Source organism: Antechinus flavipes, chromosome 3 (assembly GCF_016432865.1).
Source record: "Antechinus flavipes isolate AdamAnt ecotype Samford, QLD, Australia chromosome 3, AdamAnt_v2, whole genome shotgun sequence".
NCBI lineage: Eukaryota > Metazoa > Chordata > Mammalia > Dasyuromorphia > Dasyuridae > Antechinus > Antechinus flavipes.
In genome coordinates, this window is record NC_067400.1 from 19,935,904 (window position 1) to 19,949,519 (window position 13,616).

A 13,616-nucleotide genomic window follows, 5' to 3' on the forward strand; every position below is an offset into this window, starting at 1 on the left:
GGATGTAGGAGCTTTAGCTTTGTTATTATCTTCTGAGTATGTGTTTTGAGCCTCCTTGTCACCATAATAACTTTTAGGAATTTTTTTTTTCTTTTCTGAACATTTTCCTAATCTATCACTGTGCTTGTAATTCTTTGTTAAAGTATTTTTCTTTACATTGTTTCCAGAGTGTTTCCAGAGTGGAGGCTGCACTGTCCCAAACTTCAGGAGTTTTGTGTAGTTGTTTGTAGAAATCCTTCCAGAAATCTGACCACAGGGGCAGCTAGGTGGCGCAGTGGATAGAGCACCAGCCCTGAAGTCAGGAGGACCTGAGTTCAAATCTGGTCTCAGACACTGTCTAGCTGTGTGACCCTGGGCAAGTCACTTAACCCCAATTGCCTAAAAAAAAAAAAAAAGAAAGAAAGAAAGAAATCTGACCACAAGCCCTCTTTCCTGCCCTGGAACTATTAGGAGTATCCCTGCCTCAGGTTAGTTGGTGTGCTAGCTGGGACTGGGGCTGTCTTGTCCTGGGACTGTACACTAAACTCCCACCCTAGTACCACAGACCCTCTCCACTGACCTTCTGAGTCCTCCCCGGTGTTCCTGGGCTGAGAGGTCCAGCACTGCTGCTGATTCAGAAGTCCTGTCTCCCTGATGATGGGATGGGCCCAGGCTGGAGCTGGGGCCAGACCAGGGCTGGACGGGGATTGTGTGCTGGACTCCCCACTATTCCACTGACCTTTCCTGTTTTCTAGGTCTTCTTTGGAATCTCTGGGCTGATAGGTCTGGAAGCCTCCAGTATTGTTGCTGATTCAGAGATCATCCAGGGTTGGGGCTGGGGCTGGGTCCAGGGCTGTGCTGGCGTGACCTACACCAGGACTGTGCACTGGACTCCAACTCTGCTGTCACAGACCTTTGCTTTTGAATTTCTAAGTAGCCTTTGGCTGGAAAATGTTCTACTCCATCTTTTGGAGTGTTCTGATGCCCTAAAATTTGTTTAGACTCATTATTTAAAGGAATTTGGTAGCAGTTTGGGGGGAGAGATTGGGTGAGTTCCAGCATTTATTCTGCCATCTTGTCTTCATCCCAATCTCTTTCTTCTTTTAAGTCATATATATATACATATGATCCAATTATTTATATTCTTATGAATATATATATATACATATATATATACATACCTATGTGTGTGTGTGTATAATATAAAATTATGTCAGGTGTTGAAAAATGATGTGTTTCTTCATATATTGTGATTTTTTTTTCAAGTGAGCTACAGTGAAATAAAAAAAGCAATTGGTGAGTGAAAGCAGAGTATAGAATATTACTCATGATTAAAATGTTAAATGTGTCATAAAAAAATTAGATCAAAAATATATGAAAAGAAGAAGAGGTAATCAGTCATCTGGGAATCTTGGCAAGTTGCGAGTGCCTGTAGTTTCCATTTTGGTAGAGGATTTCTGAGCTAGTCATTCTCTGTTGGCTTCAGACTGGGCTAGAAGGTTAAAGTGACCCATTCCTTTAATTCTTTAAGCCGATTCACCATTGATGCTGGCTTCTGAACTTGCTCCCCTACTTCATATGCAGCCTAGTCCTCTCCACCACCATTAGGTGCAGATCCTCTCCTCAGTCTGCTCTGGAGCTGTGACCTAGAGCTCCATATTGAGCAACAAAACCACCAGATTACATTCATTCTTCAGTAGTCAAGAAGACCCTGAGGTCTCTGGCTGCCCAAAGGCTTTCTGTCTCTGTCTTAGTGCTGGACAGTTCCATGTAGCATGTGTCCAGATACTCTCTTCAGTGACAATAGAGTTCTCTGTCTCCTTGTGGTTGACCTGGGCTGAGAAAATGATTCACTGTGACTTTTTTCTTATATTTTCAAGTGTGTTTTTAGATCTTTGTGGAGGCAAGTGTGTTGGTGGAAGAAGATTTTGCTCTACTTCTTTCTGTTGCTCTCCAAAATTAATTTGTCTTTATAGTATTATTATTGTATATATTTTCCTACTCATTGACTGAGTTCATCACTTTCTAAAAGATTTCAGAACTTTTCTTGTTTATATTATTATATATTATAAATATTACAATATTGATATTATAGCATAAGTTGATCTACTTTTGTTTATTTCATTCTATATCAGCTCATGGAATTCTTTCCATGTTTTCTTTAAATCATTTATTTGCTTATTTCTTGAAGTATATGAATATTCAATGTCAAAACTTATTCAGCCTTTCTTCAATTGATGGACATCCTCTTAGTTTACAGATTTCTTTGTCATCACAAAAATACCTTTATAAATACTTTGCATGTGGACCATCTTTTCTCTCTTTTCTTTGGATATAAGCATGGCATATATAGCTGGACCTGAAGGCAAGCACAATTTAGTAACTTTATATATAATCCCAAATTGCTTTCTAGAATGATTGCACTCATCCAAAGATCCACAAATAGTGTATTAATGTGCCTATTTTCCCACAGCTACATCAGAATTTATCATTTTCCATTTTCATCATATTTGCCACTCTGGTAGATAAGAAGTGAAATCTCAGAATTGCTTAAAGTTGCATTTTGCTAATTAATAGTGATTTGGATCATTTTTTCATATTCTTATACATGGCTTGAGTTTCTTCTTTTGAAAAGTCTTTTCATATTTATGTTAGGTCAAGAATCTTAAGAGGAATAAAAAAAAAGTCAAAAATAAAAGGAAACCAGTAGGGCCAAATCTCAAACTATTACAACTCAGTACTTAAAAAATGATCAGTGGAATAGATTAAGTCTACAATATACTAACATTCTGATTCTCTGATATTCAATAAGTACAAAACTATAGCTATTAAAATAATATTCCCTATTTGTAAAAATAAAAAAAGCTTCTGGGGAAAATGGATAGCAGTTTGAAAGAAATTAGATTTAAAGAAACACCTTACCTGTTATACAATGATAAGTTCCAAATGGGTCAATGACTTAGCTATAAAAGGTCACATCATAAAAAATTTAGAAAAACATGAAAGAAGGGAATTATTTTAGATTTGTACATATGAAAAAAAGGTTCATGGCTAAACAAGGAATAAAGAAGATCGCTGAAGATAAAATGGATGTTTGCAATAACAAAACTTTAAATTATACAAATTGAATAAATCTAAAATTAAAAGGGTAACAACTGCAAAAAATCTTTGTAGCAAATTTATCATATAAAGGTCTCATTTCCAAGATAAATAAGGAACTGATTGCAATTTACAAGAAAAAAGGACAGATTCTTCAATTGTTAAATGGTGATCCACTCTACATTAAAGTACAGAACACAATGATTCCAAAAGAAGAGATTTCTTATGCTCTCCCCAGCATCTAGAAGTGCCTTGTGTGACCCATTCCTTTAATTCTTTAAGCTGATTGCACCATTGATGCTGGCTTCTGAACTTGCTCCCCTACTTCATATGCAGCCTAGTCCTCTCTACCACCATTAGGTGCAGATCCTCTCCTCAGTCTGCCCTTAAATACTTTTAAGGACTCAAATATTTCAGGATTCAAGGATGGCTAGTTTATTCATCATTTATTCATCATTATTGCTATAGTTTTAATTTATCCTGAAATTCTTTGTTATAAAAAGGATAAACTTTTTATACATTAAGTAATAACTCATTCTATATACTATAGTTTGTAAATTGTGAGAGAATTCTAGCCTTTGTCATTTAGTGAGATACTATTTTTCTTTAATCTTCTGCAAGGTATTATTACCCTTAAAATTGTGTAGTTGAATATCCTTTATGTTAATTGTAAATCCACATTAATTTTCAGGTTGTAAAAGAACCCATAGATGATTTTTAAAGAGACACATTATTCATAAAATATTGGCTATAAAGTGTCCATCTTATTATGGGAAATGGAATTGGTGCATATTTCTGACATTTCTGTCAGCTATACGGAAAGCAGCTGATCAAAATTTGTCTTTTGTAAATTTGAATTAAAGCAGTTATTGATAAAAAAAAGAACATGACATGAATGTATCATTTATTTCACATTATGGAAAATACAAGATGAAGAAATAATAAAAAATGTTTTAGGTGATGCATCTTGATTTTGAACACATAAAAAATCAGGGTTGCTTCAGTTTTCTATCAGAGAAAGTTTTACTTCCTTTAATACAATCATGCATTTTAAGAGCTGAAAGGGATCTTAGAAGTAATTAGGTGCAATTGTCACATTTTACAACTAAGGAAACTGCAGCTAAGAAAGCTTAAATGATTGTTAAAGTCAGGATTTGAATCCAAGTCTTCAGATGCCAATTGTTAATCTATAATTTATTCTTTTGTACAATAAAATGTTATAGCATAGGTAATATGCTATTTTTTAACTGTATTTTTTAAACGACTTATATTGTTCTCTAGATCTTGCACATGGTCCTGCATTTGACAGTTGTCAGCTAAGCAATTCAAGTATTGCTCTTTTTGCGAAACACTTATCAAAATACAAAACTAAACCAGAAACATAGCCCACTTTGTTGTGTTAGGTATAATTGACAACTTGATGTTCTATGTATATCAATTTTTCATCTTTTTAGTGTCAGAATGAATCAGTTTATTTACTCATACAAAGCTTTACTTTGCACCCTTCAAGGTCAAGTATATATTTCTGAAAGCAAAAGAAGTGTTTCTCACTTGATATCACTTTGAATTAGCAACAATAAACTTCTCAGAAATGGAATTTGTTGGTTGATAAGAATGTTGCACTGAATAGAGACATTGTGGGCCTAATTCCAAAAGAAAGGAAACTCAAGGAAAAGTTGTGAAAACGTCTTTAAATTTTGAATAAGTAGATCAGGATGTTTGGGGGTTCTAACATATCAAACACAGCTACAGCTAGGAATTCTACTCCCTGGGGCAAATTTAGTTGGCCACAAGAATTATTGAATCCTTCCTTTAGATGTGGAAAGAATCACATCTAAAATAGTCTGGCTACCTTATTTTACAGGTAAGGAAACTGAGGTCTAGTGATTTGTCCAAAAATTATATAGGTAGCAAGCAATAGAGACAGAATTTGAACTAAGTTCTTTGACTCTAAGTCCAATGTACTTTCTTTTATATACTGATGTGCGGAGAGTTGTCCAATATATGACACTCATATAATGGACACAGAGGTCTTAGGAATTAAAGGGTTTTCCAAATGCTGGGCTGGAAAAGAAAACTATGAACCAGGAATTGATGTGGTTGGAAGAACAAAAGATGATCTAGAGTTGCCAACAACAAAGATTCAGGAGAGATGCTTCCCTGTGACTCTCTCTATAAAAAAGTATGAGAGAAGGAACATCTAACCTCGGAGAAGTTCCCAAATGTGGAGCCTTCAGAAAATTTTGATTTCAGCAAATACCAGAAGATAGAAGGCATACAAAAGCTTTGAAAACATAATAGATAATTATTTCAACATAGAAAAAAATTATGCCTGAAATAGCACAGCTATTTAAAAAGACATATTAAATTTAACATGGAAGCAAACAGTTTTTTTTATTTGTGTTTGTCTTATCCTGATCTTCCCCCTCATCTTCTCTATAGAAAAAGTCCACTGGATGGTTTTTTCCTTTACACCTTTGAAAAATTTATATCACTTTTTCAGAGAAGAAATTCAAAATTATACTAATTTCCCTTTAACTTATTAGAGAATTGCAACATTTTTCATATGGTTGTTAGTTTGCATTTCTCTTTTTGAAACCTGTTTCTTTATATCCTTTTATCATTTATCTATTGGGCAATAGCTCTTGGCATATACATATATATTATATATATACACATATATGATGTGTACATGTATGTCATTAGACTTTTAAATATTGCACATTTATTCTTTGGTTAACTCTTTCCCTTTTACTTCAAATGCATTGTTTTTACTTGTACAAGTCTTTCTATTTAATGCAGTTGAAATTACCTGCTTCTTTTTCTGTTACTTTAGTTAAGGATTTCCCCCGTCTGTAGTTGTGAATATTAACATTTCCCCTTTACATTAATTTATTCATCATGAGCTTTTTACAAATCATATATTTGGGGTTTGTGGCAATATGTTATAAAATGCTGATCTAAAGTTAATTTCTGTCAGATTGCATTCTAATTTACCAAGATACTTTACAGAATATCTACCCTTCTGTCTGTCTGTATTTTTTTCGTGATCTTGTTACTGAATATATATTTTATAGCCTTACATTTTATGACATTCAAAATTTCTATTCCCTTTAGTTCAATTCAATAAATACTTAAAGAAACACCTACTATATGCCAGGCAACTAGTTGGTACAATGCTGGTCCGGGAGTCAAAAATTCTGGATTGAAATCTGACCTCACACTGGTTGTGTGACTCTGGGAAAGTCACTTAACTTTGCCTTAGTCCATTGGAGAAGAAAGCAGCAAATCACTCCAATATCTTTACCAAGAAGTTCCGTAATGGAGTCATAAAGAGTCAGCATAAATAAAAGGAATAACAAATATTCCATGTACTGTAGCCCCTGCCCTCAAAAAAATTATATTTCAACTCATTGGATATATTAGGTGAAGAAGAAAGAGTGATCAAGGGTGACACTGAGGATGTTAACTTTGTGAGTAGAAGAAGGATAGCATCTTTGAAAAGGGGAAATTTTAAAGAGGATTAGGTTTGGGGGAAAATATGAGTTCTGTTTGAGTGTGGTGATACAATGATTAAACATGTTGAAAGAGCTGACTAGGGATCTTGAGGTCAATGGAAATGTAGCATCCTAGATTTGACTTCATATAAAAACCAGTCTTACCCTTAACTCCTGTTGCTTCTTCAACACAAGATTCAAATTCAAGGTGAAAATATATTAATATGAGGAAGCAAGGTTTTTCAGGTACATAGGTACACTAATTTATTATTTGTATTTGTATGAATGTGCATGTTTATTTTTAAATATAACTATGTGAACATGTTGATGCACAAATAATTATATGAACTGAAATAACAATAGAAATACTTAATACAAAGAAAATTGTTATAATTGTCTAAAATATGTTTGTTGTATAATCATTCAATTCAAATTCACTGAAGGCACAAGATTGGAACAACATGAAGATGGGTAAAAATGTGTATGTTTTCAAATTCTCCAGATTTTACTATTTTGGGCTTCTGCATGCTTACTTATGTTCTTTCTGTCTGTCCCTTCCTCTCTCTCCCTTTCTCTTGTCCTTTTTTTATTTCTATCTTCCTCTCCCTTTCCCCTTTGTGCTGTCCTTTTCCTTTTGTCTCTTAGCATTTCTCATTCCTGTGTCCTCATCTCCTTCCCTTAATTTTTTTCTTCTCTTCTCTATCATTTTTCTTTGTCTCTTTTTACCCCCCTTCTTGGCACATGCAAATAATTCTTCCATAGTAGCAGCAGCTGATAATAGCTTTTTGATATATTTTATACTATTTACCATCATTCTCATGTCATTTGCACATTTTGTTTACAATGCACACCATGAAAGTGACAAGTTACTGTAGAATTCTAGATTTCCATTTTTGGAGCCATAAATGATTTTTAAGAAAATAGATAACATATTGCCAGTCATTTGACAAGTTAAAAACTCCTTCAACTCAACTCTCCCCAAGAGAAACTAGTTTTTCCCCCATTGATCAAGGAAAGTGACCTTCAGTTTAAAAAAAAAAAAAGGGAGGGCCATACTAGATTGGTGAAAGCAAAAGTTGTCATGAAATAGCAGTAAAAATGTTATATTGCATTATGTATAACATTTTCTTCTTCAATATTAATATTATTTAAAAACAATAATTTGATCGAGAAAAATGCACATATGCTTAGGGTTAGCAATCAAATAAAAGTACTTAAACTAGCTACATGTTAAAGATATTATCCTGAAGCCAAAATTTAGAGTTAATTTGCCTTTGAAGTGACATTGATTCTTGGAAAATATTCTAGCAAAGCAGATATACTGGCCATTCCTCTGCCTTAGTCTGAGATTCACCTATCTAAATATGAAGAAGCTCATCACCAATGCTTGTCACTGGATGCTCAATATTTTGGCATCAATCCCCAAAGAAACAAACAAAGAGACAGAGGTATAATGACCCATGACCTTTGCAAATCCTCTTCTACTTCAACTGTGATAGTGGTACATAGATCAAACATACAGTGCTAGAGAGATCTCTTTGTAGCTATCACATAGTTTACTTCTTGGAATTCTGTATATGTCAACTTTGTCCAAATGCCAAAAACTTCAGATCATTCTGAAGGGATTGATTTGCATTCATGTAGCCATTCCCTAGGATATGTCATTATATTCCATTTTAGTGCTTATAATTTTTTTTTTCACAAGATGGCTGTCCTGGGGAAAAAATATACATTCTGTCAATGTTTGCTGTAAAAAATTTCTGTTTAGCCATTTTGATCAGTCATGTGTAACTCTTTGTAATTCCATTTGATGTTTTCTTGGCAAAGATACTGGAGTAGTTGCCGTTCTCTTCTCTAACTTATTTTGCAGGTGAAGAAACTCAGGCAAACAGGATTAAGTGACTTGCCCAGGGTCACAGAGTTAGTAACTGTCTGAAGCCAGATTTGAAATCAGGAAAATCAATTTTCCTGATTTCAGATCCCATACTATTCACTGTGTCATCTAGCTGTCCTTGCAGAAATTAGATGGAACAGTTTTCCAAAGGGCTGCATACAAGACTCCTTAAAGATCCGTGGATTAGTTTCAGATGGATTTTGATAGGAAATATATTAATAGTTGCATTTCAGTGTAATTGGTTTCCTTTGTAATACTCTGAATTTCATTTTATGAATTTAAGAACAATTTTCTAAGTAGAGGTACATAAACTTCCCCATCAATGAGGTCCATTATATATACAAAAGATCAAATCCTCTTTCCTTCCTCCAACCTAAATCGGCATCTAGAGCATGGAAGTGAAGTAGAAGGTTAGAGTTAGGAAGACTTAAGTTTAGATCTTTTCTCTTCCATTTGAACTTGAGTGACAATGAACCAGTGTTTAATTTCTCAATGTTCCAGGAACCTCTGTAAGAGTTAGAGACAATTGTTGATTTGCATTGGTTAAAAGAATTACTGTACTGGAACTTTTCTCCATGGATTCAGTAATAGCTCTGTACCTAAAAACAAAACAAAACAAATAAATAAAGATTTTTGTAAAAATAATTCTCTCTTTCTCTCTGTGTGTATGTGTATGTTACTTTCTCACATAAACACACACAAATATACATATATGAAATTTTATATGTGTATACATAAGATATACATATGTTATATATATATATATAATATATACACATATACATACATATGTATTCACACATATGCATATATCAAAACATGAATCAGGAATTAAAAAATGACAATAACCAAGATTTACAAAATTACAATATATTGGGATCTCTTTCTTCAAGAAGCCAGAAGAAAGTGAGTGTAATAAAAATTGAATAGTAGCTTTACTATGAGGTTAACCAAGGAGAGCAAGAATAGAAATTTTAGTCCTATAGATCCCCCAAAATGTGTAGAGTCCCTTTTATGGAGTAGCAAAGAAGAGAGAACAGAGTAGATATCCAAGATGTTGGTCATGGCAAATTGGGTTATGTTGTATGAATTAAGAGAACATTACTATTTTGTTAGAAGTGATAAATCTAAAGAAATCAGAGAAGCCTGAGAAAACTTGTATAATTAATACATAATGAAATGATCAGCACCAGGAAAATAATTATAATGTAAAAAGAAAACAAAATTGAACTCTATAATTACAATGACCACACCTGGCTCTACAGAAGGAAAAAGAAAAGAAAATGAATCTACTTTCTCTTTCTGGAGAGGTTATGAACAGGGAATGTCACCCATGATGTCACACATGTTTTATTATGTTTTACTGTACTGAAGTCCTTTATTTCTCTTTATTTTTTAAACTTTGTTATAAGAAAATGCTCTGATTAGAGAAAGGGATATATTAAGAAAAGTAGGTGGATATAAAATAAAACTTAAATGTTAGAATTAGATCATTTTGGGGGGAATATCATATCAGATATGTAAAAAAAACCACTTGTATGTTTTTTTTGTACATTGGTACAAGACTGGAGGAGTGCACTTAAATTTTAACAAGAGTATTTGACATGATATTGTGAGTTAGAGGAGGAGATTTTGGATAGACTATAGAAAAATTATGTAGAAAGTTAATAAATGGTTAGATCCAAAATGATATATCAGGGGAAAAAAGCAGTAACAGCCACCACCAGCAACAAAAACACTGAGAGAAGCATTTGAGACCAAGATTACCAAGGAGATATATCCCTGTTTTCTCCTTTGGTGAGATGACCAGTCTAGTACTTTATTCTGTTCAATGCATGGCAATTTTTGAAAGACATTGATAAGCTAGAAAGAATGCAGATATGGACAACCAGGATGGTGAAGAGCCTAGAGATTATTCCACATGATGGATGTAGATGGAAATGGGGATGTTTAACTAGTAGATACAAAGATCTTGGTGGATTAGGGAGTTAGGACTGCAGGTAGAAGATTGCTGTCTTCCAAGTTTGAAGGGTTTTCATGTGGAAGAGAATTTAACCAATTTGGCTTGTCCTCAGAAGGCAGAACTGATAGCAATATGTAGATATTAGAGAGATTTAAGCTTCTTAACAATATTTTAAGACAGGAAACACTTGTCATTTTTCAAATCATTTGTCTCTATACAGTCAAACCGCTGTTTTATTTAGAGCAAAGATCAAAATAAACACAAAGCTATAAGAATAAAAATAAGAAAAATATAGTATGCACAATTAAAACCTCCAATCTGAGGCATTTAAACAAATTCTAGATCTTTTAAAATAGGAAATGAATCAAGTGTGGGCCACTGACACAGCCTTTAATAGTTTCAAACAAAAGTTTATCCATTGTAAAGAAAAACATAACAAAAACTTTATAACAATAAGAGCTGTCCAAATGTGGAATGGGAGGTCTCGAGAGGTGGCAAATTTTCTGTCATTAGCTGTCCTATATTAGGGGTTTGATAGGATTGTTTGTCCATTATGTGGGGAAAGCTGTTCTTGTTCAGATTTGAACTGTAATAGTGTTCTCTGAAGGCCTTTGTAATGCTGAGATTCTGTAATTCTGTGAATTTCAATCACTACGTAGATTCCCTGGTAGAATATAGAGCTTAGGTTAGTCCAGGTACATGACTGAAGTTAAAAATTGAATTCTTTGTTTGATAGCATGGAAAAATATGGGCAGTAAGATGATATTGCTGGATTTATTCCATTTGGAATCAGAAACTACTGGGTTTGATTTATGGGTTGACTATAACATTCAAGTTCAATTTGAAGTAAACACAGGAAGATACTGCAGAGATGAATACTATAATCAACCATAAGATGAATGGTCAAGTGACATAAATATAACAATGATGTATATGTAACAGTGTATCCAGAAATAATCTTTTTTTTATAAAAAAGGAGTAGACTGTGATAAGAAATTGGTGGCTAAAGAAAAAGTTCATTTCTATGCCACTTATATTTATGTAACTGATCAAATAACCATCTTTTTATCAGGCTGAACAGCTATTTAAACATTAACTCATAGTATTTGGTTTCCTGTTTAGTTAATTTTGATATTTTTGCTTTTACATCATTTATGTTTACATTTATATTTCTCTCCCTTCTTCTCTTAGGTTACCCCTTATGACAAAAAAAAACCCTCCCCAAAAAGAAGAGGGGAAATGTTTGAGCAAAATCAATCAGCACACACACAAATCTGATTTTATGTGAAGTATTCAATACTCATCCACCTTGCTCCCTTTATCTTTGCAAACTGGTAGATTGTCTGTTATTTCTCTATTTGGAGACAAACTTTGGTCCATTTGGCTTTCGTTGTTTTGTGTTTATTATTCCTTCCATGAACATTGTTGCAATTGATTTCCTGACTGTTTATTTTACTTTGTATCACTTGAAATCATGTTCATCATTTTTATAAAATAATAATATTCCATTATATTCACGTATCATCATTTGTTTCTTAGTAGAATCCGACTTCAAATACAGTTCATTTGACTAAATATTTATCAAATGTCCAGGATTAAAGGAATTGAATCCACTTCTGATTATACAAAGAGAAAAATGACAATTCTTCTCAAGTAAGTGTATGAAATCTGTATACAATTCCATTCATTTTCACAAGAACTTCTCAAAGTCATGCATAGTGTCAGATACCGGTAATACAGATAAAAATAAAATAAAACAGCCTGTGACTTAAAGACTAGAATTTTCTAGGGAGAAAGGTAAATAAATAAACATAAGCTAATTTGAGGAGGGCTTAAGCTCTAAAATTATGGGGATAAAGAAAGGATTCCTTTAGGAGGTGACGTGATTTTAAACCTTGAAGAAAGCCAACCTTTCAAGGATGCAGAAATAAAAAGATGAGAGCATAAACAGCCTACAAAATAGCTGGATGATAAGAGTTAGTATGTGGAATCTGAGAAAAAGCATACAAAACAATTTGGCTATACTAACATGTGAAGCAGAATGCTGTGAAATTTCTGCAAAGGCAAGCCAGTAAGGGTCTTAACTTCCAAGCAGAAACATGTGTACCAATCTTAGAGGCAATAGATTTGCACTAGAAATTACTGAGCAGAGTTAATTTATCTGACCTGTGCTTTTGGATGATAGACCTATTGGAGAGAATGAGAGTCTAAAACTAGGATAAGAGAACAAATTAAGCAGCAATTGCCTCTGTCCAAGTAGAGGATGAATAGGGCTTCCTCTAGGATGGTGGCCATGAGAAGGATATGAGCAACGAGGTATTCTGTAGGTACAATTAACAAGGGCCACTTGGTGATGCAGTAGATGGAGGTCTGGTCTCATCTTCCTGAATTCAAATCACTTTAATCTTAGATAAGTCACTTGACTCTATTTGTCTTAGTTTCCTCATCTGTCCAATGAGCTGGAAAAGGCCATGGCAAATTGTTTCAGTATTTTAAAACTCAGATGAGGTCATGAAGAATCAGACATGACTGAAAAATCTGAACAATATAATTGACAAAAGGAAATAATTACACCTTAGGGTAATATCTTCAACGGCAAATCTCTTTATAACTGAGAAATAGCTAACATGAATCAAAATTGTTTTGATTTTCTAGCAAAACTCAGAAATTCTTTAACTAATTTAATGAATTGCTTTCAGGAAGAAAAAGAGTCACTCATTATTTATGTTGTTTTCAATATTGCATTTCCAGTCTCTTCCTTTATGACATGATTTTCTCAAGCCTCTTAGTCCTATGGGTCTCCTAAACATAGGGATATATCAGATTTCGAATTATTTCAAGGTCTGTTGGAGTTCACCATAGGCTCTGTAATGACTGTCATTATGTTTTCTTCCTAGCTGTGCTCTTTCTTAGGAGGATTTTTAAACTGATGTCATTTATAAACCTTAAATTTATAGCAGACCATAATGATATTATCTTGGTACAAGAGGACATATAATAGTGTTATTAGCTTATTTTGCTTCCTAGGGTATCCCTCTGTCTGAGTACAAAATTTAGTCAGGCCCTCTATTCAGCTTAGATTTTAGTAGAACCTTTGGGGCTACAGTTTAAGAGCAGCTCCTATATCCACACCCAAGACCTTTCTTCTTACATTAGTAGAATATAAACTTGAGAAAAGTGACGA